At 40.1% G+C, this 25,619-nt stretch overlaps 1 pseudogene; it reads left to right on the top strand.

The window, feature by feature from the left end:
- The window catches only part of LOC116878773, a 50,863-nt pseudogene extending 27,355 nt beyond the window's left edge, over positions 1 to 23,508 (top strand).
- Positions 23,509 to 25,619: the final 2,111 nt, after the last annotated feature.

Raw genomic sequence — 25,619 nt, 5'->3', positions numbered from 1 at the left:
CTGCCCAGTGATAATCCATTTATTTTCACCTACTAATGAGCTATCTTCTTGTATTCTTGATGGCTGCTTCTCTCACTATCACTGAGAAGTTGTGATAAGCCCACTAAGCTTGGACAAGGATAAGCATGGACAGGGAAGATGTCTCAGAATGCTAGGGGGAAGCTGTCTCAGAGCAGCTGCTTCCACTGGCTCCCAGTTCCCCAGCCTTCCCAGGCCACCCTTTCCTGCAACATCCAAAGAATGATTCAAGCATTTCTCCTCTAGGGTAGTAGCCTCCCAATTCCAAGGGCCTCCCAGTATTTTCAAAGATTCTTGAGGAATCCAAAGTCATACCATTCTCCACTTACTGAGGACACGCTTTTATTGTATCATGCAAAGCAGCTTAGTGTTTCTCAGTCTCCCTTTCTCTCTGTGAACTGGGCTCCAGACCTTGGCTCTGTATTTTTCAAAAAGCCCATGAAACGGTTTTGTTTCCCTAAACAAAAGATGGATCTCTTCCTAGAACCAGGGACACATACATCTGACAGCTTTGAAAGATCAGTTTTTCCTGTTTCTGCTGAAACCGTATACCATTCTAGAAATGGATGATGACCTTTGAAGAGAGGAAAATATAGAAGGTTCCAAGGCCATCTTCTGTTTCTAATGAGTGGGACTGAGGAGAAGAGGGCAGGAGTAAATATTAATATTTTACTTGGCACTTCTGTGTTGTTTGAATTAGAATAAAAATATCAAACTATAAATATATTATTTGACATTTTCTCTCTCCTCTCTCTTAAAGAGGTTGGGCATGGAGATAACACTATTTGGAAAAAGGGTCCTAACCAGAGGGCAGGGATGGGGGGCGTGGGGAGTGGCATGGGGAGAGGGGTTGGGGATGGTGCAACTTGGACCTGACAGGACAATCGAGGACAGCTTTTGTGAGAATTGTGGAGGCAGAAGAGACCTCTAATTGTGATTTGGGGGCAATGGAACCATGAGCTGTGCTATGTAACATCCTTTCCTGAACCCTCCAGAGAGGTATTTTTCTTTTTCAAGAACAGACGTATTTCTCTTCAGAAGTGCTCAAGCACCTGCCTTTGTCTGGTGGAAGTGGTGGGATTGTAGAGGGAAACACCCAGAGATCCACAGTGGCCTTCCAAGCTCAGCTGCAGGGACCACACCACTGAGGGGCAAGGGTGAGATGCACTTCACTTCATGGGATGGACTCTGCATGGCCAGCTAGAGGCCAGAAAAATCACACAACTATTTTGGAAGGGAATGCATTCTGATAGGCAGCTCTCATCAACTGTCCTCTCTTTCTGGGTTCCCAGGATATTGGCATCTTCTGCCTTTTGTGCAAGAAGCTAGGTCTTTGCAATGAATCCTACCTGGGTTGGAATCACAGTTCTGCAGACTTCTCCTTGTGTGCTTACATACAAGCTGTTTTTAACCTCCCTGAACCTAAGCTAACTCATCTGTTTAATAACTGTAACAACCTTTTTAAAAACACTTAACTGTGGTTTTTAAAAATCAGAGATAATGTGATTAAAAAAATCATTTAGCACATAGCAGATATTCAATAAGGTGTGAGTAATCTTATAAGCCGTACAAAACAATCAGAGCTGGCCACCAAATGAAGCAATATTTTTCTAAATGCCTCTCTTGTATAAGACCCTCAACAGCCATGGAGAGAGAGAGTTTAATACACACACACGCGCGCGCGCACGCACATATATTTATATAAATATATTAAATATACATTAAATATATACTATATTATATATTAAATATATAATTTATATATGTATTTTTTATATTTGTAATATATATATGTCCCTACCTTCTGGACGGTTTTAATCCAGTTGAGATGAAATACCTATATGTTATATAGTAACTGACAATACAGGACTATAAATGCTAGGTGTCTGATAAATCACAAAAGACATCACTGAGATGGAACTCCAGAAACTGGAAAAGACTGGAACAGCTACGATGTAAGAAGCATCCCATGAGAGGTCTTTCAAGGCTGGGTTAACTAAATGAAGGTTCTCATGAAGAAATGAAGAAAATTAGTTTTTGTTTTCTAATTTTTTAATAGCTGAGTAACATTTCTGACTTCAATTTATTTAGTACTTTTTAAAAACCTTCTGCAGCAGTTTTTAGGTTTACAGCAAAATTGAGAGGAAGGTATAGAGATTTCCCATTTACCCCTGTCCTTACACATGCAGAGTTTTTCCCATTATCAACATCACTCACCAGAGTGAAATATTTCTTACAACTGATGAACTTACACTGGCACATCATAATCACCCAAAGTTCATAGTTTATATGAGGGTTTACTTTGGTATTATGCATTCTATGGTTTGGACAAATGTATAATGACCTATATCCATTATTATAATATATACCAAATATTTTCACTGCTCTTAATTCCTCTGTGGTCTACCTATTCATCCCTTCCCACCAGTACTTTATCAGATGTGTCTTTTGAACATATTTTCTCCCAGTCTATAGCTCTTCTGATTCTCTTGACATAACCTATCACAGGACAGAAGTTTTTATTTTAATCAAGTCCATCTTATCAATTATTTCTTTCATTGTTAAAGCCTTTGGTTGTATCTAAAAAGTCATTACCATACCTAAATTACCTAAATTTTCTCCTCTTTCCTTTTAGGAGTTTTAAAGCTTGGCTTTACATTTAGATGTAGGATTCATTTTGAGTTAATTTTGTGAAAGTGAGTGAAAGATGTAAGAGTGAAAGATGTAAGGTCTATGTCTAGATTCATTTATTTGCATGTGGAGGTCTAATTGTTCATCACCATTTGTCAAAGAGACTATCTTTGCTCCATTGTATTGCCTTGACCTCTTTGTCAAAGATCAGTTGACTATATTTTTGTGGGTCTGTTGCTGAGCTCTCTATTCTATTTCATTTATCTATCTATCTATCATCTATCTATTCTTTTACTGATACCATACCGTCTTGATGTCTGTAACATTATAGTAAGTCTTGAAAGCATATAATGTCAGTTCTCCAAATTAATTTTTCTTCTCCAATATTGTGTTTGCTCTTCTGGGTCTTTTGACTACTCAGACAAACTTTATAATCAGTTGTCATTACTTACAAAATAATTTGCTAGGGTTTTACTTGGGTTTTCATTGAATTTATAGAACAAGTTGGAAAGAACTGACATTTTGATAATATTGCGACTTCCTATCCATGAACATTGAATATATCTCCATTTATTTATGCTAGGAACATCTGACACAAAGCTCCCAGATTTCTTAGAATTTCCCAGGTGATAAGAATGTTTTTTGTTCTAATGAGACTCTTGTTGGGCTCGTGAATGGGGGTTGATCACCAGAAAGATCAAGTCATGATTAGAATCTCAGAACTTTCAGCCCCACCACCCATCCTCTGGGAAGAGTTAGAGGGGCTGGAAATTGAGTTACTAATCCATAATACCTACATAATGAGACCTCCAAAAAATTTCAGAAGTGCAGGGTTCAGAGAGCTTTCAGGTTAGTGGACATATTTACATGCCAGGAGAGGGGTGCTGCCGAGCTCCACAGAAACAGAAGTTCCTGTGGATCAAGACCCTTTCAGATCTCACCCTACATCTGACTGTTTATCTGTATCCATTATCATATCCTTTATTATACAATACAAATTGATAAACATAAACATATTTATTATGTAATATAAACTGGTAAACATAAATAAGCACTTCCTTGAGTTCTATAGCTATTCTAGTAAATGATTGAATTCAAGGAGGGGGTCACGGAAACCTCCAATTTGTAGCCAAGTCAGCAGAAGTTGTGGGTAACCTGGGGACCTACACTAGCGGTTGGGACCTAAAGTGGAAGGCAGTCTTGTGGGACTGAGCCCTTAATCCATATGGTCTGCACTAACTCATGTTAGTGTCTGAATTGAATTAAATCAAATTATAGGATAGCCAGCTCGTGTTTGACAAAATTGTTTGACATATGGAAAATCCCAACAATATTAGAAATAGTGTATGATAGCTGTGTAAGCACAAAGGAGAAACACAGGAGTGTTTTCCACATTTGCAACATTTACAACTCATAGAAGTCCACTTTCAAATAACACTATATCAATTCACAAGTAGTATGAGTACCTTTTAATAACAAAGATAACTTTAATTCCTTTTCCCCATCCCTTGTGCCATTGTCATTCATTTCACTTACATATAAACATATATAATTATATATATTAGAATTAGTATTTTTTTTTAAATATTTTATTTATTTATTTGACAGATAGAGATCACAAGTAGGCAGACAGGCAGGCAGAGAGAGAGGAGGAAGCAGGCTCCCTGCTGAGCAGAGAGCCCGATGCAGGGCTCAATCCCAGGACCCTGAGATCATGACCTGAGCCGAAGGCAGAGGCTTAACCCACTGAGCCACCCAGGCACCCCATAGAATTAGTATTTTGAGCAAATTCAAAAGTTTTGAGTTTTGTTTTACTCTGACTTAATCTTTTTTGTTTTACTCTTAATCTTTAAAGACTTACTCTTTAAAACTTAATCTTTTGTTTTTTTTGATACTCTTCCTTTATGTAGATCTGAGTTTCTGATCTATGTTATGTTCCTTCTCTCTAAAGAACTTCTTTTAACCTTTCTTGCAAGGCAGGTCTACTGGCAACAGATTCCTCAGTTTTGTTTTGTCTGAAAAGTCTATTTCACCTTCACTTTTGAAGGATGCAGAATTCTCTGTTGGTAGTAGTTTCTCTCAACACTTTAAATATTGCCGTCCATTACCTTCTTGTTTGCATGGTTTCTGAGGAGAAGTCAGCTGTAATTCTTATCTTCATTCTTCTATAATAAAGGTATTTTTTTCCTCTGGCTTTTTTCAGCACTTTGATTTCCTATAGTTTGAAAATGATATACCTAGGTGGGTTTTGGGGGGGCATTTATCATGCTTGGTCTTCTCTGAGCTACCTGGATCTGTGGTTTGGTGTCTGACATTAATTTAGGGAAATTGTCAGTAAGTATATTACAAATAAATCTTCTGTTTCTTTTCTCTTCTTCTCCAGCAGTCCTATTGCATGTATGTTACACTGTTATAGTTGTGCCACGGTCCTTGGACATTCTGTTCTGTTTTTTCAAACTTTTTTATCTTTGTTTTTCAGTTTTGGAAGTTTCTATTGAGATATCCTCAAGCTCAGAAATTCTTTCCTCAGTCATGTGCAGACTTACTACTAGTAAGCCCATCAAAAGCACTCTTCATTTCTTTTACATTTTTTTTTTAATCTCTAGTATTTCTTTTTGGTTTTCTTTTTGGATGTCCATCTCTCTACTTACATTGCCCATATGTCCTTGTATGCTATTTATCCATTAGCTCCCTTAGCATATTAATCATAGTTGTTATATATTTTGGGTCTGATAATTCCAAAATCCCTGCCATGTCTAATTCTGATGCTTGGTCTATCTCTTCAAATTGTGTTTTTTGCTTTTGAGTATGTTTTATAATATTTTTCTTGATAGCAAGACATGATATCCCAGGTAAAAAGAACTTCTGTAAGTAGGCCTTTAGCAATGTGCTGGTAAGATGTACAAAGAGGGGAAGGCATTCTGCAGTCCTATGATTAAGTCTCAGTCTTTTGTAAGCCAATGCCTCTGATCTGTGAATGTCACAAGTGTTTACATTTTTTCTCTCTCCCTCTGTATGGAGGATGGCTAGAGTAGATTAGGATTTCCCCAGGTTTTCAGTTAGGCTCTGATAACAGCCCAGCAGGTCAAGTTTTCATTAACTACTTTCTCTTGAGGACAGACCTTGTTAGGGACAGAGTCTCTGGTGTATTTCAAATGATTCTTTTTCCCTTCCCCTCGCTAAGAGCATGAGGGGATTTTCCTTTGATATTTACTGTGAGAACCTGAACAAGGTCCTAGAAGCAAATCTCACAAAAAACTGAAGACCCTCAAGTTTTTAACTCAGACTTGTCCACAGGGAGCCTCTAGCAATTGACCGATTACAGTTGTGGTTTGCCTACAGATACTGTTTCCCATGGTAGTTTCCGAGTCTCTGTTCAGGTAAGCTGTTATTCCCTGTCCTTGCTGCCTGTTGTCAACTCCTGAGGGCTGCTATGTGCCCTACTTCATCACTTCTCTCATGGCTCCTGGAAGAGTTGTTGATTTTTCAATCTGTCCAGCTTTTTACTTGTTGTTGGGACAGTATGCAGAACCCCCAATTAATTTTTCCTGTGTCATGCCATCACTCCTCCAATCACCTTTGTTAGCTTGTTTTTCATATTGTTATTACAGGAAATGTCAACTGTACACAACAGCTGAGAGACTAGAACAATGAACCTCATCTCCCAGAATCAACAATGAGCCTCATGGCCATGTTATGAATTCATGGACAAATCTAAGATGTTTTGTCCGTAAATAGTTCAGTTTGTATCTCTGAAAGATAAAAACTCCAAAATATCATCATAATATTATCACCACAATGAAAAATTAATGGTAATTGCATAAAAGTCACAAACATTTCACTATTATCTCAATGTTTCATAAGTTTGTTTAACATATTGTTTGTTTAAGTCAGTATCCAAATAAGGTCTCCATGAATTACAACTGGCTGATATTTCCATAAAGTCTCTTTTAATCTATAGATCTCCACAGATAATTTTAGTGTATTAAAAAAAAAAATTCAACAACCTTTAAAGCTGTAGGAAACCTTTTTCATTTAGGACCAGAAAAAGCTACAGTTTGATTTGTTCACAAATTGTTCAAGCATAGTTATGTCAGATAAAATAACTTAATAATTCTCATTTTTAAATGATTTTTGTCATGAATGGAGCAAAAGCAGCTGATCTCTAAAGAAGATGTCATCTTTAATTTTCATCAAATTGTGAGAAGCAGGAAAACTTTAGAATTGAAGAAATCTCAACATTATAGCAAAGGAAAAAAGAGTCCTGGTTTCTGAACATAATTCCCTCTGTCCTAACAAATATATGTTAAGGAACCATTTCAGGAAAGGAAGTGAGAGGAGGAGAAAAACACATTTCTTTATATTCAACCTGTTACATGAAAATTTGCTTAACCTGTCCCCCTTTCTGAACTGTCACAATTTGCAGTTTATGGGGGAGAGGCAGCATCAATTAGAAATGTATTTAGCCACAAACAACAGAAACCCAACCAAAAGAAACTAAACACATAGATTTGTTTTTCTCATATTACCAGAAGTCCTGGGTTCTTTAGTCTAAGTTTGGGAGAGATGTTCTATGGTGTCATCATGGACCTAACTTACTTCTCTCTGCTCTACCATGTTTTGTGTGTGGCTTTAGTCTTCATGGTTACAAAATGGCATTAAGTGTCCCATGTGAAGACATGCAGCCCAGGGAAACATGCCAGGTGGATCTAACTGTGAGATTAACCAAGTCTTTCTGAGATTAAAGTGAAACCACTTTCTAGAATCAGTGTCAGAATTAAATAATAGGGCATAGTTGAAACATCAAAGTCAATCCCTGACACCCCAAATTATTTATCATGAATCTCATTGTGACCCTTATCAAGTTCACTCTAATTTCTAAGGAGGGGCTTTGAACCACATGGTCCAACTCTAAATCCAAAGCTCTACCCATTTCACCACTTTGCTTCTCCACACTTACTACTCAGTGAATCAAGAATCAATCTCTCCACTTAAAAGGCATCTAGGTAAAGAGGTAGTCCCCCAAACTACTCATATGTTTAGTCCCTGAGATTCCCAAAGATAATAAATATCCCTAACATGGTGGTAAGCTTGTCAACATTTTAGTAGCTACTTTCACCAATTTCACATCAAACCTATTAAGAAGACCAAAATCACTCTATCCAAGCCTCAGAAGTAATCTGTGATTAATATCCTCCCATGTGAACTACGGAGAAAGAGTCAAATAAAGTAGCCTGTACATAATAATCAAGCATTGTCACATCTCAACTTTGAGTAAGTAAGGGAAGTTGTATTTAACGATGTGAAACATACTTTTAGTGCCTCAGCTTAAAGAGTCAGCCTGTCAAAACAACCATTAATTTTCCCCACCACTCCCCATCCCCACTTGAAGTGGACGCTGTACAGATGTTTTAGAAAAAAGCTTCCCCTTCTATTCTTTGTTCTCAGCGGTTTACATGATTCAGGCAGTGGATTCCAGAGAAACAGCTGAGATGGGAATTGTCCAGAACTGAAGAGGAGGTTCCTAGGTCTTTTGTGGGTCTACCTCGGAGAGAGCATGCCCTTTACATAAAGTCAGGGGGTCAGGAAACCTAAATCATTCACTGAAGCTTTTCCTCCTGTCTCCATAGCTTAACTCTTGCTATATGAAAACACAAAATGAAAACAAAACCAACAAACAAAAATGGAGGATACATTTATTCTAAGCTCTTCCTGAAAATCGCCCCTCACATAAGAAGTGCCCTACTTAAAGCTTGAGACCGAGGCAGGCTCACCCAGAGATGTGCACTAGTCAGCAAATGGCCCCCTGGCCACGGCTAAGGATCCTTTTCAATTTAGCCAGACACAGTTGGCTTTAAAGAGCATTTGGAAAGCAGCAGATCTTAATGAGGCCTCTCTGCCCAGACGTGGAATCCTGATGCGAGGATGGGAGAAAGACAGGAAGGCCGCTGAGCAGTTACAATTTGTTGACTAGTTATTGAACCCATTCACGTGTACCACTGGACGCTCACAGCAGGCAAGGGGCAAACCGAGTCTCTTTGACCCAGGCCCATGCTTTTTCAACCATGCTTACATAAATTATTATGGTTTTGGGGCACCTGGGTGGCTCAGTGGGTTAAAGCCTCTGCCTTCAGCTCAGGTCATGATCCCAGGGTCCTGGGATAGAGCCCCACATCGGGCTCTCTGCTCAGCAGGGAGCCTGCTTCCCTTCCTCACTCTCTCTGTCCGCCTCTCTGCCTACTTGTGATCTCTGTCAAATAAATAAATAAAATCTTTAAAAAAATAAATTATGGTTTTAATGAATTTATGAAGAATTTTTATTCTAAATCGATTGATAAATATTTACTCCCCCTAGACTTAATATTGTTAAATAAAATAGGAAATGTAAGCCCCCACAAGACTTTATACTGCATCTTCCCCAAGGAACCAGAACCAACCTAGGCTAACACGGGTCCTAGGGGGCATTAGTTTGTAATCTTTTTTAAGCTGAAGACCTATGCCCTGCCCCCCCAATAAGGGAGATATGGCAGACAGAGACCGCTAGTTGTCACCCAATATTCTGTCCTTCTTTGGTAACAGAACCCCAATTTTTGCTAGGCACATTACCACCTAGCTAAGATTACATTTTTTTAAGTCTCCCTTACAGATAGCTGTGGTCATGTGACTGCTTTTTTGACAATGAGATGTAAGAAGCATTATGTGCTCTTTCCAGATAGTTTCCTTTTTAAAACAGGGACCAGTTTTAAAAGGGGAACTCTTTCCCTTTCTCCATCCTACTGCCTGGAACACAGATGTGATGGCTGAAGTTCTTGCAGCCATTTTCTACCATGAGAACAAATACCAAACACTAGTGGTGATGGAAGGAAGGGCTAATAGGAAACTTGCTATTTTTAGACTCCTTGTACACAAGAAAATAAAATCGGTAATGCTGACATCACTATTGTTTTCACTGGGTAGAATTTATTCGTCTTAGGAATGTCAACATCTTAAATGCTATTTCATTAAAATCTCTAACAAACTGAAAACAAGAGAAACCTGGTTGTAATTTATGGGTACAAGCTGGGGAGAGGGATCTGGGGAGGTATACTGGATAATAAAATCACGCCCTGAGTTGTCAGCAGGCCCAGCCCAGTAGGGAGGAGCTACTATTCTTAGCCCTGTGGCGCCCTGTGGCAGGTCCTTCATCATCAAATGCAATAGGAAATCCCTGATGGAATCATGGGGCAGGGGGTGAGTTATAAAAGGTTGGGCGAGGGAGACAGGGAAATTAGTATATGGACTGTGTTTCAAATAATGTTAGGGATCAATGTTAATCCTCTTGCATATAATAATGGTAGGTGAAAGTATCCCAGGTATTCATTATATTATTCTTTCAACTTTTCTGCAGTTCACTTTTTTTTTTTTTCCCCAAAAGAAAAAGATAAGAGTTGGGAGAAGAGAAGGGACTAAGGAGAGATGGACCCAAGGTAAGAATCAATTCCTGTCGTCTTACTGTTTGGAGAAAAACTCCCTATTTCAAATCTTTGGTAATGGTCACTGTCTGATTCAAGTTTTTGTTTGTTTGTTTGTTTGTTTGTTTGTTTTATTTAGAGAGAGAGAGCAGGCGTGTGAACAGGGGGAGGGACTAGGGGAGAGGGAGAGAGAGACTCCCAAGCAGACTGCTCAGAGTGTGGAGCCGGATGCAGGGCTCAATCTCACCATCCTGAGATCATGAATCTAGCCAAAATCAGAAGTCAGACACTTAACCAACTGAGCCAACTAGGCACCCCTCATGTATTCTTTTAGAAGTTTGAACTTATTCAAAAATCATTTTAACCCATAGGGAAAGCATTGATTCATATTCTATTTATTTACTGTGCAGTTACTATGGATTATCATCTCTACCTATTGTAGAAGAAATAAGAAAAATGAGATACAATTTCTATCCTTAGAAACACAGTGGCCAGTGGGAGGAAACAAACATTTAAATAGAAAACATTTTCTGACAACATGATGAGCTGAGGTACATTACTCTTGTCTTTAGCTCTCAGAAGATTCTTGAAGATCTTTTGGGTTAGGAATGGAAAGGGGGAAGGGCAAACCAGCAGCAGAGAACCAGCCCATGAACTCGATGTGCCCATCACACACTGGGTATCACTGAGTCCATAGTTGGGCAAATAGCATATGCGCATTTCAGGAATGGACAGTGTTAAACAGCTCCCATCTTGCTGAAGAGCTCGCTTTCTTTTGGAATCCACTCAGGTGCTGAAAGAGAAATTCCTGTGCCCCCAAAGTTGCTCCTTGTGAAAAGCAGGTACCAACACAGACAAGAGGAGCAAGCCAACTGTCTGACAAGCTGAGGCACAAAGCAATTGAAGCAAGACAGAGCTGCCATGCAAAGGTGCCCCAGGAAGGCTTCTAACCAGAAGAGGAACAGTTCCAGAATAAACCACGTCTAAATTCTGAGAGATGGTTAGAAAATTTGTTTAGAGCAAAGAGAGGAGCAAAAAGACTTTAAATGGGCCTAGAGTCTTTTGAGTCTCTAAACTCCATTTTTTTTTTAAGATTTTTTTTTTTATTTATTTGACACAGACAGAGAACACTAGCAGGGTGAGCTGCGGGCAGAGGAAAAGAGAGAAGCAGGCTCCCCACTGAGCAGGGAGCCCCATGTGGGGCTCAGTCTCAGGACCCTGGGATTATGACCTGAGCTGAAAGCAGATGCTTAACTGACTAAGCCACACAGGTGCCCTCTAAAACTTCATTTTAATTCATACAGTATCCACTTCTTCCTACATCTTCTAGAAACTAGCTCTGTAAGCAATGTGATTCTCTATCAATAACAAGAGGATTTTCAGAGCTGGTATTTGCCAAAATGTTCATGAGCTATTAATGAGCTTTATGGAAAAAAAAATTGTTACATGGTCAAGAAAATTTGAGATATACCAGATTAAATAAAGACAAAGAAGTTTATTTACTATAGGACTTTTCAGAATCCTTAATCTACTAATATTCACTTTGAATCTCTATGAGTAGATTACGCTATGCAGCATTTCCCAGAGCTCTTTCCCCTGGAATTCTTTTACCAGAGAGTACCTCATAAAATGAATGCTCTTTCTTTCAGGTAACAGATTATGTTGTAACTTATCTTGGTAACCTATCTAGGTATCCATCCGTCCTAGATCACTGGCTTTTGCTTACCAGTGCATCACATCCTGACTGGGGTATATTGTCTAAGGGCATCACTGTAAATTCACACTTGGTTTTCTTCACCTCATGACACTTTTTGTTCCAACACTTAGACATGGCATGAACATAGAAAAAGAAAACCCCATCAGCTTCAAAAACAAGACTAACACCTCTGAGGGCACAATGTGGAGCAGAAAGCCAAAGTGATAATTCACTTTGGCCTAACCAAAGTCGTAAAGATTTGTTCCTTTATCTTTTCCAAGAGATTTATAGTTTTAACTCTTCTATCAACCATTTTGAGTTAGTGTGTGTGTGTGTGTGTGTGTGTGTGTGTGTGTGTGTGTGTGGTGTGAGGTAGGGTTCTAAAGTCATTAATTTGTATCCGCATATCCATTTGTCCTAGTACCATTTCTTGAAAAGACCACTCATTCTCTGTGTAATTGTGTGGGTGCCTTGTCAAAAATCAGTTGAACCAAAAAAAAAAAAAAAAAAAATCAGTTGAACATAAATACGAGGGTTTATTTCTGGACCCTTAAGTCTATTCAACTTACCTATATGTCTATACTTATCCCAATAACACACTGTCTTGACTACTGTAGTTTTGTAATAACTTCTTCAATCTGGAAGTGAGTCCTCTAACTTTGCTCTTATTTTTCAAGATTGTTAGATCCAATTTGGGTCTTTTGCATTCCTATATGATTTCATGATCAGCTTGTCAATTTCTACAAAAAAAGGTCAACTGTGATTTGACAAGGATTGTAAGGACTGTGTTGAATCTATAGATCAGTTTGAGTAGTATTGCCATCTCAACAATGTTAAGTCTTCTCATTAATGTACACGATGTCTTTCCATTTATTTAGATCTGTCTTCTTTCAAAAGTGTTTTAAAGCTTTAATTATACAAGTCTTAGATTTCCTATGTTAAGCAAATATATAAGTACTTTGTTCTTATTAATACTATTGTCAATGGAATTGTTTTCTTAATTTCATTTGCTGATTATTCATTGCAAGTGTATAGAAATACAACTGATATTTGTACATTGATCTGGCATCTGCTCCTTCCTAAACTCATTTATTAGTTCTAGTACATTTTAGTGGATTCCTTAGGATTTTCCACATGGAAGATCATATCAACTGCAAGTAGAATATCTTATTTCTTTCTTTACAATGTGGATGCCTCTTATTTCTTTTTTTCCCTAATTGTCTTAGCTAGAATCTCCAGTACAATGTTGAATGGAAGTGGTGAAAGTGGACATCCTTTCGTTTATGACCTTGGAGCAGAAACATTCTGTCTTTCACAGTTAAGTACGATGTTTGTCAAGAGTTTTTCATAGATAGTTTTTATCAGGTTCGGAAATTACCTTCTTATTTCTAGTTTGTTGAGTGTTTTTTTAATGATAAAATGTTAGACTTTGTAAAATCCTTTTGTCAATATCCTATGTACTTTTGTATCAAATATTTATTGCTGTGTAACAAACAACCCAAAATTTAGTGACTTAAAACAACATTCTTTTTACTGACTCTCAATTTGGTAGGTCAGCAATATAGGCTAGACTCAGCCAGATTATTCTTCTCCTGGTCTTGCCTGGGACTACAGCTGGATAGTCTAAGATGGCCTCCCTCATGTGTCTGGTGTTGGTGTTGGTTGTCAGCTGGGTCTCTTTTCATGTGATCTTTCATTTTCCAGGTGACTCAAGCAAACTTCTTTATATGGCAATCTCAGGATAATGATGCAGGAAAATGAGAGTGAAGTTCTAAGTACTCTTTAGGCCTTGCTCGGAAAACACACTGTTCAATTTGCCAAAGTTAGTTGCAAAGTACAGCCCAGATTCAAGAAGGTGTGTACTAGGCTTCACCTCCTGTTGGGAGAAGTGGCATTTTAATCCACCATACCCATTAAAGGTCCTGTAGTCCCAGCTCCTTAGAGTCTGAATTACATCTTCCTTTCCCATTCTTCTTTCCTTGAAATTCCGGGCACAGACTTTCCTTAGGTAGATAAGAACCAATAAAGATCATTTTTTCCGTGGTATATAACCTTCTTCTCAAGGGAGAGAAAGAAACTGAGTAAATTTCAGTCTTAAAAGATAAACAGAAATGTCAGATCGGGGCAATGATAAAGTGCAATTTACTCTCTGGTACCAGCTCTCATAAATGCAATGGAGAAGCATAAATCTGGAAGATTGTAAACAGAATTCAGTTTTTTCTGCTTTCTGCTCCGAGCCTGGTATTTCTCCTAACTAATTACATTTACATGATTTGTTTGTTAATTGTTTAGAAGCAGCTGGTCCAAAATAAATAGAGACAATGATAGTAATTTACATATTTTTTTATTATAATTAAAGTTCCAGACACAAGTTTGAGTCCTTACAATGTAGAGCAGTTATGTAAGACTGTGTTTTGCAGACTGTGCCCATGGAAAGCAAAGAATGTTGACACATTGGATTTATTCAATTGCATAGAACCTTAAAGTTAACTGGAATTTTCAGCACTCCATTGTGAAAAAAAAAAAGCAGCAAGTCATTAGAAAACATTGACAACTCGACTCACTTATTAAAAACAAAACAAAACTTCTTTCTATAAGCAGGACATGTTCAATTTCAATCTCTTGCAATTAAAGAGAGGCACTCGGGCCTGTAAGTAAAAAAAAAAAAAAGTTTAATTTTAATCAGTGTAAGGATGGATGAGGCATATTTAAAAGGTTTATACATCAGAATGGAAACAAAGGACCTCTGGCACTCAGTTAGAGATATCAAATAATCTTGATAGCCTTATGCCTCTAACAATGCAAGTAAGTTAGGATTTATTTTTGTTTAAAGTAGAGCTAATTTTATTGTTATTGATAATAACAGCTACCACATATTGAATATTATCACATGCTTTGCTATATTATATAAATTATTTAATCCTCACAACCACTCTAGGTATTAGTTTCCCAGGGCTGCTATAATGAAGCACCACAGACTGGGTGGGACTTTACACAAGAGATTTATTTTCTCACAGTTCTGGAGGCTAGAAGTCCTAGATCAAGGTGTCCTACCAAGAGCTGTGAGGGAAGGAACTACTCCTTCCGGGCCTCCCTCGTTGACTGTAAATGGCCATCTTCTCCCTGTGTCTTCACATTGTCTTCCCTCTATATGTGTCTGTGTCCAAATTTCCTCTTCACATAAGGACACCAGTCATACTGCACTACTAAGGCCCACCCAAATGAGCTCACTTAAACTTTAAAGACTCTGTCTCCAAACATTGTCACATTGTGGAGACCCTATCATCAAACACAGTGCCAGGGGTTAGGACTTCAACATGTGAATTGGGAAGGACACAATTCAACCCATAACAGATCTCTATTCCCCACCATACAGTGGAGAAGACAGGCCCGGAAAGATTCTTACTTGCTTCAAAGGCTCCGGCTAGTGGTGGTAGAGCAGAGACAAACTCCCATCTGTTGAATACCTGAGCCCAACTGTTAACCAGGCCACTCACTACACTACTTACTGCCCTTCATAATAGTCAGACGGACTTTTCTCATCTGCATCCCCACCAATCTGGGGCTCCCATGCCCCCCAGGGCTTGATTACCTCACACCAACTACACCTCCCACACTAGCCTCCGGTTGTCCCCACTCTGCCCCTCAGGTCCAGTTGAAAGTTCTAGCCAGGACTTTCCCCCATGAGGGGGACCCCAAGGTCCCCCTTCATTCCCAGCCTCCAGCCTCCTGGATTCTGTCACTACCATCTCCACCTTCTAAATACTCACAAATGACACTCCCCCAGCTTTATCTGAATCATATTTATACTTTATCTCACAAAGTCAGCCTGGGCTTTCTAAGGTCTCAACCCACTAGCCAGTAAATGAAACTGAGAGAATGAACTCAGGAGAGCATGTAAGAAGCGCGTACCTCATACCTGGGCCTGCCTCACAACTCGCCCTGCGGCCTGAGCCTTGCCTGGCTCTCACACCCTTCCCTAGGAGAACGATTTCCCCATCCCTGATGCCCCACAGAGTCAGATGGGCTTTTACCAGACACCAGCACTACCTTATTGTGACTATTTATTTTCATATCTGCCTTTCCAGCAGACTGAGATAGAAACAATGTCTTCTTCGTCTCTGAATCTGCAGGGCTTAGCATTTCTCCTGGTACTTACTGGTGAGTATTTAATATGTGCTTGGTGAGTGAATAAATGAATGAATGACGTCTCCGCCCTCTACATCAAAAATACTTCTTCACCCAGCCAAATGATGCATAAAATCAGAATATTAGATATTATGGGAGTTACTTCTTTGGGTTTAAGAGTTTGTACCTTAAAGGATGAACACTTGTCAGTTGCTTAAGCCTCAGTGTGAGTGATTTTCTTAGGGGAAGGTGTACAGAGTTATTAGGAGATGTGATTGCGTAAGGTGCCTAATAAGGGGAGAAGAAAGGGGGAAGATACAGTAGGATAATCAGAAGACTAGAGAAGCTTTTTCTCTTCAACAGCTTTTCTGAGGAGCCGCTCTGGTTGTCATAGCAACAGCAGCAATTTGCGGTCCTTCCTTCCAGCTTCCTACCTGCCAGTGAGGAGGAAGTGAAAGCCACAACCTGTTAACCCAGCAGGGCATCCTCCTGGCACCTCTGGAGAGTGCAATCGGGGAAAGACTTGGACATGGCAGCCTATGCCCAACCGCCCAACCAGCAAGGGTACCAAAGGAGACAAGCTAAGCGGGGGAAGGGGAGCCCGGGGTCGGGGGAGGGGGGGTGGGCAGGACCACACTGTTGCCAGGAGGTGAAGGCTAACGCGTGGGCGCCAGTGACACAGGAACAGGGCGTAAGCTGCCACAGTTGGCAAATAATCACAGCTGGGGCAACAGTTCTTTGAACTGATTACCCAGAGATCCTCTGACTTAATTGATTTTATACAACCTCCTGACTGCAAAATTGGGAGCCTCAAACAATAAACGCAATTTTCAAAGGACAGCTGCTTGCTCAAATGGACACCCCACACAGAATTGTTTACTGGAGATTTAATGACTTGTTCTTCTCAACTAAGCCAGAAAATGTTTTTCTAAACAAGAAATGGGGAAAATACCAGCTCTATGAATAGGAGATTGTGCATGAGGGTGTTGCTACAGTGTGTAATTAGTAGTCTTCCTAATCAAATCAGCAGCTTTAGTATAAGATTTGTCCATTTCTCCAGCAGAAATACGATCTGAAAATGCTAACAAAAGTCATCTTTTTAGGATCTTCTTTCTTTCTGCCCATTCTAACCCTTGACCATAACTCAAGTCACAGTTTCTTTGCAAGGTATAAGGAAAAGGGAGACTTGGAGGTAATCATAAAATTACATTTGATACATTTATTAATCAGTTTAACTTATGTATTGCTGTGGCACCAACAACTAAAAATGAAGACATAAGGAAACTGTGAATTCCAAAAAAAAAAAAAAAAAAATTGGAGCTTATAAAGGTTTTCTTTTAGAAGGAATTTTCTTTTCTATCAACACCAAAGGGAAAACTTATCCAAACAATTCCTAGAGTTGATCACGGTTCATTGAGGAACAAAACAGCAGAAACATATAATTTCATGGCAACTCCCACCAAGTACAACCTCTCATTACCAGCAACAAGCCAAATAATTTACTTAGCAACCCTGCTGCTGGCATTTAGCCTTTGTCTTTCTCACATCTGGTGCTCTAAGTATGATGCATTTAATAAACATGTTGATAAGCTGATAATTTATTCCTGGCACTATTTTTGCTTTTTTTTACACCAAACTTCATTCATGGGGTGGAAACATATTGACTGTCTCATTGCTAAGTGACCTTTCTTACTATGCTGTTATGAGATTTTACAAAGCATGCGAACGAGGCTGGTCTTAGAAATGAAGCCTAGTATCAGCCATAGGCTGACATTTTGTACCACAGCCAGAAGGGAAGCAGTCAGCCAAGGTTCAGTGGGAGGGAGAGCCACCTCCAGACATTCCCTGAAGGCATCTCAGAGTCACAACAACACGGGGAACTGATGGATTCCGTGACCTCCAGATGACAACGCACTGTGTTTTATTTTGCCACTACATGTTAAGATGGAAAATCAAGTAGAGCTAATTTGATTTGGTTTATGAAATTTTTATGTAAAAAAACAGGCAGATGGAGATGGCAGATCGCTACAGAACCACCAAAGATTATTGGATATGTCTTCTAAAACAGAGATTCATTCCACAAAATCTAAATGGAACTTCTTGGCATAAGGATGTCACCAGGCATCCATGGGGCCACCACTGACTCTGAGGGGACAGAATGCACCAGTGGTCACTCTCAGAGGACAACAGCTCAGCTCCCCCAGAGGCAGGCAGGTAGATCAATTCAGAAGTGTGCTATGACAGACAAACACCCAGACCACAAATAAGCAGCAGCCTGATTCTACTCCTAGCTCTGCCATCAACAAAGGGTCACATACCCTCAATCTCTGAGTCTCTAGCTCAGTGAGCTATTGCCACACAGCAAACCACCCCAGAACTTAGTAGCTAAAAACAACACCCACTTAGGATTTCTCACAAATCTACCACTGATCTGAGAGAGGCTCAACTGAGCTCAGCTGGGGTCCACTGGCAGCTCATTTGGGGGCTGGCAGTTCTAAGATGGCTTCAGCTCTGACAAATTGGTTCCATTTCAGGAAATTTATCTCCACCTCCAGCAAGCTTGCCGAGGATTGTTCTTATAGTGGTGGGGGGAATGAGGAAGAAACAGGGGAAGAGAGGAGGGAAGAACAGGAGAGGAGAGAAGGGCAAGGAATAGAGGGCATAAGAGAAAGAGTGAGGAAGGGAGGGAGGGAGAGAGAGAAAGTGAGGGAGACAGAGAGAAGGTGGTCTCTTGAGAGAACTGGCCATCTAACACTTCTACAACATTCTTTTGATGTGCCCTTTAGGCAAGTTTGTCTTGAGTACTAAGTAAGTCGGTCTCTGTGTAGAATTGATGCGCTAAGTAGTGATATGTCATGAAGTAGATATAATAAGACATCCAACGCGTCCCGGCTTAGTGCTGTCCTCCATAAGATACACAGACTTGTATCCTCACGAGAGATGAAGTCAGTAATGACATCTGGGGGCAGGGAACGTCGTGTGAGATATTTTGTGTATTTCCGCCCCGTTCCACAAAGCTTTGCGGTGGTTTGGTACACGAATGCATCCACATACTTGCCAGCATACCATAAATACAAACAATGAGTAAGAACTGAGAAAAACACAACTGAGGGTAGGAAGTCAAGACCCAGGGTTAGGAGTGGTAAGGGACACGAGCTCAAATGCGCAAGCCGTCAGGACAATACCGCGACTATCTTTGAATCTTATATTTGGTTCCGCATTTCCTAGAAGAAGAAAAAAAATGTCCTTCCTCAGGTATGGTCTACAAGTTGATCTGTGAAGGCACAAACCAGACAGCACACTCACCCTCTCTGCCCTTTGGGCACTGACTCGGAGAAACCCGTCAGCAGGTTCCATGGGATGCACTTCCGTATCAACGGTCTCCCGGGCCGCATGGAATGCTGGGTAATGCAGGGAGGCGGGGCAAGGAGCACTCGGCTCTCAGCAGCGAGGTGCGGACTGTGGTCAGAAGAACGTGGGTTTGTGAAACAAGAGGCAGGGAAGTGAGACGGATTTTTCCATTCCTGCCAGCGACACAATGTTTCCTTTTAAAATAAATTCAGCTTTTAAAAATAAGTCAAAAAATAAATAATGTTTTTTAAAAAAGTTAAAATCTATATCGATAATAATAGTACAGATGAGGGGCGCCTGGGCAGCTCAGTGGGTAAGCCTCTGTCTTCGGCTCAGGTCGTGATCCCAGGGTTCTGGGATCAAGCCCCACGTTGGGCTCTCTCCTCAGTGGGGAGCCTGCTTCCTCCTCTCTCTCTCTCTCTCTGCCTGCCTCTCTCCCTACCTGTGATCTCTGTCAAATAAATAAATAAAATCTTAAAAAAAAAAAAAGAGTACAGACGATGTATGTTTAAGACGAACTTGTGAAGTTATGACATAAGCACCTGGCGTCTGAGAAGCAGTTTTCTGGGATGTCCATTTATAAGCAGCAATGGTTCCCAGTGAACTTTCCAGGGTGAGTTAGTAGCAAGTGTCTTTCTCCCTGGAGTCTGTGTACCGTCGGGGTCCTGAAGACGGGATGCATTTATATCTACATTTATATGTAAGCATATGAAATGAGCTGAGTTTTACTACTATTTATTTTTTAAGGAGATTTTATTTTATTTTATTTTAAAGATTTTATTTATTTACTTGAGAGAGAGATGGAGATTAGTGAGAGAGGGCACAGGTGGGGAGGAGAGGGAGAAGCAGGCTCCCCGCTGAGCAAAGAACACCCCCCCACCCCGCCGCCCCCACACCCACGTGGGACTTGATCCCAAGACTAGGATCATGACTCCAGCAAAGGCAGAGGCTTAATTGACTAAGCTACCCAGGTGCTGCACTAATTTAAATATTCTCTTTGTTTGTTTTGTTTTTTTAATGCCAAGCCCAGTAGCTTCGAGACTTGCCTTTTTGTTTTATTTTTTTTTAAGATTTTTATTTATTTATTGAGAGAGAAAGAGCAAGAGAGAGAATGAGAAGGGAGAGGGCCGGAGGGAGAAGCAGACTCCCCACTGAGCAGGGATCCCAATGTGAGACTCCAGCATGGGACTCCAGGATCATGACCTGAGTTGAAGGCAGTCACTTAACCAACTGAGCCACCCAGGTGCCCTGTTTTGTTTTCTTTTTTAAAAGATTTTATTTATTTATTTGAGAGCGAGAGAGTGAGAAACAAGCACCACACCTGCTTGGTCAGCTTGCCAGGTGTGACCTGCCTGGGGCACCCCCTGTGGTTCTCTAGGTATCTGGCCGGGGTGGGGGGGGTGGGGGGGGCGTGGAAGTTCCCTAAGCAAGGAGCTGACACTTTTTTGTTGTTGTTGCTGTTCACTTGCACCCAATGGCCCCATGCTGGAGTTTAGATGTGTCTCGGTGGGTATAATGCATGGAGCATCTGGTTTCAAGTAAACTACCTTTCATAAAATGGAGAGAATTGAAGACAAATCCCCCAGATAATAAGCATAAGTAAACAAAATAGAAATGGCACAGCCTGCATATCTCTGATTCYTCAGACAGGAAAGCTTTTTATCAGCCACATTATRAGGTAAAGCAAGGTTCTGATCTATCCAACCAAAAGTCAACCTCCAAACTTAAACTTAATAGAAAGACTACCTAAAATATGGATTTACCTCCCCTCTTGTTAATTATGAACCTTGCCTTGAGTTTGTGTTGTGCCTGTTGTATTAGCTACGGGGAGCATGAAGCCATCAGGATTAGCAAGGTATTTTTAAAAGGAAGCAGCTTAAAGAGACATCATCATAATTGAGTGACATTGTTCTAGCAATTAATAATAAAAGAAAAAAGTCACTAATTTTTATCTGTATGTCATCCTTTTAAAATTGCCATTTTATTCATGCTTTCTAATACAGATGACATATTGATATCCTGGCATGGGTATATAATTTATAAATAAGTCCATATGGATTGGGAGAATATGCGGATACATATTTTCATTCATGAGGGATGTAATTAAAACAGTTGGGATACCACTGCTTTAATTTAAAAATTACTGGCTGAATGGAATTATTAAACTTAGAATCACTACATTTGGAGAACAGCCATGTAATAATTATTTTAATATTAACAGAGTTGACTGAAAACTAGTCTTGCCTGGCGTGGACACTGGAACGGGTGATGGCAGCTGCATCCTCCATAACCACATCAGCCACCGGCTGCCCACTGCCCCCCGCCCCACCGCCACTGCTCACTGGCCGCCCCCGCCCCCCCACCAGCCTGCAAAGGGCTGCCACTTCCACCACCACCCTTTCTGCCTTTCCGCCTTTTCCATCACCCTTTCCATAGTTCAAAATGAAGCTGTTCTCATTTCTGGAAGGAACCTTGCCCAGCAGATCAAGCAGGAAGTGTGGCGGGAGGTGGAAGATTGGGTGGCATTGGGCCACATGATGCCAGGTTTGTTGGGAGTGTGGTTCTGGTTAGTGAGCATCCTGCAAGTCACTCCTCCAGCCTCAACAAAACCAGGGCAGCTGCAGATATGGGAATCACTGCACCATGGTGAAACTGACTTCAGTTTCAGAGGAAGAACTGTTGAACTGAATCCATAAACTAAATAATGATAACATAGGTGGTGGCCTCCTTGTTCAGCTGCCTCTTCCAGACCACACGGATGAGAGAGAGATCTGTAATACTGTTTCTCCAGACAAGGATGTTGATGGCTTTCATGTCATTCATGTAAGTCAAATGTGTTTGGACCAGTATTCCATGTTACCGATGACCTCATAGAGTGTCTAGGAAATAATTAAGCAAACTGGCATTCCAACCCCAGGGAAGAATCTGATTGTGGCTAGAAGATCAAAAATGTTGGAATGCCCATTGCAATACTACTACACACAGATGGGGCACATGAATGACATAAAGGCAATGAGATTATAATATATCATCCATATACTCCCAAACATACAGTTCTGGCAGATGTTGTGGTCTCTAATACAGGAAGTCCAAAACTGATTACAACAGATATAATTAAGGAGGGAGCAGCCCAACATTACTTGGCATCAGGGAGATACAAATAGGAACCACAATGAGATACCACTTCACAACAGTCAGAATAGCTAAAATTAACAAGTCAGGAAACAACAAATGTTGGCAAGGATGCAAAGAAAGGGGAACCCTCTTACACTGTTGGTGGGAATGACATACTCTGGAAAACAGTATGGAGATTTCTCAAAAAGTTTAAAATAGAGCTACCCTATCACCCAACAATTGCACTACTGGGTATTTACTCCAAGGATACAAATGCACTGAACCAAAGGGGCACCTGCACCTCAATGTTTATAGCAGCAATGTCCACAAGAGCCAAACTATGGAAAGAACCCAGATATCTATCGACAGATGAATGGATAAAGATGTGAGATGTATATATATAGGTATATATAATGGAATATTAACCAGCCAATAAAAAACGAAATCTTGCCATTTGCAATGACATGGCTGGAACTAGAGGATATTATGCAAAGTGAAATAAGTCAATCAGAGAAAGACAATTGACATATGATTTCACTCATATGTGGAATTTAAAAAAAAAAAAAAAACAAAACAAAACAGAGGAACATAGGGGACAGGAGGGAAAAAATAAAACAAGATGAAATCAGAGAGGGAGACAAACCATAAGAGACTCTTAATCATAGGAAACAAACTGAGGGTTGCTGGGGTGGGGAGGGAGGTGATGGGGTAACAGGATGATGGGCATTAACAAGGGCACGTGATGTAATGAGCACTGGGTGTTATATAAGACTAATGAATCACTGACCTCTATTTCTGAAACTAATAATATATTATATGTTAATTAACTGGATTTAAATAAAATAAAATAAAAATTTTTTTAAAAGGAGGGAGCAGTAATCACCAATATGGGAATAAATAGACTTCAGGATCCTGTACTTGTTAACCCCACATTGATTGTAGATGTGGATTTTGAAGGAGTCAGAAAGAAAGCCAGTGACATCACTTCAGTCCCAGGGGTGTTGGTCCCATGACAGTAGCAATCTTAATGAAGAATATCATTATCATTGCAAAAAAGTGCTGAGTCTTGAAGAGCAGGAAGTATTGAACCCCAAGGAGCTTGGAGTAACAACTAATTAACTGTTGTGTTTTCTGTCATGAATACCACTCCAAGCTAGTTCGAGAGACAAAACAAGCCAATAGAAAAGCAATATTTTTCACTTATTTTACTGAAATTGTTTTAAATGATTTAAAATGGTTGTATTTATTGAAAGCTTAAACAGGTGGGCGTCAGTGCATAGTTCTGCAGTACCTCACCATAGAGCATGCCAATATCATTCTGGGTCATGTGATCCAGACAAAAGAAGCCATTCATCTACTAATTAACATGGCAAACATTGTCATGTTGAGCATGGATGCTTAACTTTGTCAAGCCACTTCAGTTAAAATTAGCTTTTTCTAGGATTGCATTTCCCAACTTGTATCCCAATTAAGAGTTGATACTCACTTCAGTTTCCAAAACTTTTGAGTTCACTGGTCAAACCAAAAGAAAAATGTTCCTAGAGAAAATTAAGGAAATTATCAAAAGGAAGAAATGCTAATTGAGCAAAAAAAAATTACTCTAATTTACATACACATTGTATGTAAAAACTACACATTAATGGTGCCCTAAGCTGTTGTCTTTGGCTTAGTCATTGAAAAACGTTTAGGGTTGGTCCACGTGGGGTTAATTCTCTTTTTATGTGTTAGATTTATGAGGTTTCCCATTTTTTTTCCATGACTGAAAGGCTTATTTTATTTTATAGATTATTGGTGTGTATTGTCATATTTGGCTTTTCCTATATCCTTGAACTTCACTGTCACATCTTTGTACTGTTGGGGTGTCCATGTGGTTTCTTTGGTGTATCTTGAAACCTTTTTCTGAAAAACACAACTTGGGCCTGATCATCATTAGAGCACCTGGCATAAGTGTGCAACTGACTTTTCCACTGAAGACTTGTCAGCAGCTGCCTGCTTTTCTCTAATATACCTGTGAGGCTTTCCCTGATGGGTTTTTGAGAACTTGAGTTAATATTGAATTAATCAGACTTACTGATTTAAAGGGGTTTTTGTTTGCTTCATTTTTTTTTTTAATAAAACACTTCTGAGTGGTGTGGGAAAAAAAAGACTAGTCTTGGGGCACCTCTGTGGCTCAGTGGGTTAAGCCTCTGCCTTCGGCTAGGGTCATGATCTCAGGGTCCTGAGATCAAGCCCCGCATCAGGCTCTCTGCTCAGCAGGGAGACTGCTTGCCCCCCCCACCCCGCCTGCTTCTCTGCCAACTTATGATATCTCTCTCTCTGTAAAATAAATACATCTTAAAAATAAATAAATAAATAAATAAATAAATCTTTAAAAAAAAAAAAGACTAGTCTTACCATTAGTGGTGTGATCACAGGATGCCTCACCCACACAGGCCACATACAGTGTGTGACATTAATATTTGTGTGCAGGAAGAAACTCACTCAGCTATTTTCCATGACCAGCAAACAGGCATCCACATTTACTAAAGTAGTTTCAAATAATTAATATGAAACTAATACAAAAGTGATGAGGGAGCAGGAGGCTGGCTGAAGACAAAGCAAAAGCTGGCACCTTGCACCCCCTCTCCACCCGCTCCCCTTGGTAATATGTGTGACATTCCTCAGGCACCCCTGACTGCCATAAACGATAAACAAATAGTTAACTTGCAGAGATCACAATCCTGCAAGACAGGAGTCTCCCTTGGTTTACAAATGTCCTAGAGATCTACAAACAAAGAAGTTACCTTATCAATAGCACAATTTCCAGAGGCAAATAACTCAGTTCCTCAAGCCCTAAATAAAGTTAAATTTCTTCTAAACCCAAATCTCACTAACAAAGACGCTTGATAGCAGAAATGTGAATGGCTTGCCAAAAGACAACATTGATCAAGCCGCAAGGCCTCCGGTATCCCCGCACCTTGTAGGCCCTCTTTAGCATATGAAAACTCCGTTGAAACCTCCCTTTCCCTCACCTTCCCCCAACCGCAGGGTACATAACCTGCCAACCCTCACAACCCGGGGCAGCAGCTCTTCCTGCCCACGGGTCCTGTCCCCGTGCTTTAATAAACCACCATTTTGCACCAAAGATGTCTCAAGAATTCTTTCTTGGTCATCGGCTCCGGACCTCAGCCCACCGAACCTCACCTAGGTTCTAGAACTTCATCAAAAGTGTTTGCAGAACCCAACCCTGC

Source organism: Lontra canadensis, unplaced genomic scaffold (assembly GCF_010015895.1).
Source record: "Lontra canadensis isolate GAN:19392208 unplaced genomic scaffold, GSC_riverotter_1.0 scaffold59, whole genome shotgun sequence".
In the NCBI taxonomy this organism is placed as follows: domain Eukaryota; kingdom Metazoa; phylum Chordata; class Mammalia; order Carnivora; family Mustelidae; genus Lontra; species Lontra canadensis.
This window is presented reverse-complemented; position numbering and strand designations above follow the sequence as displayed.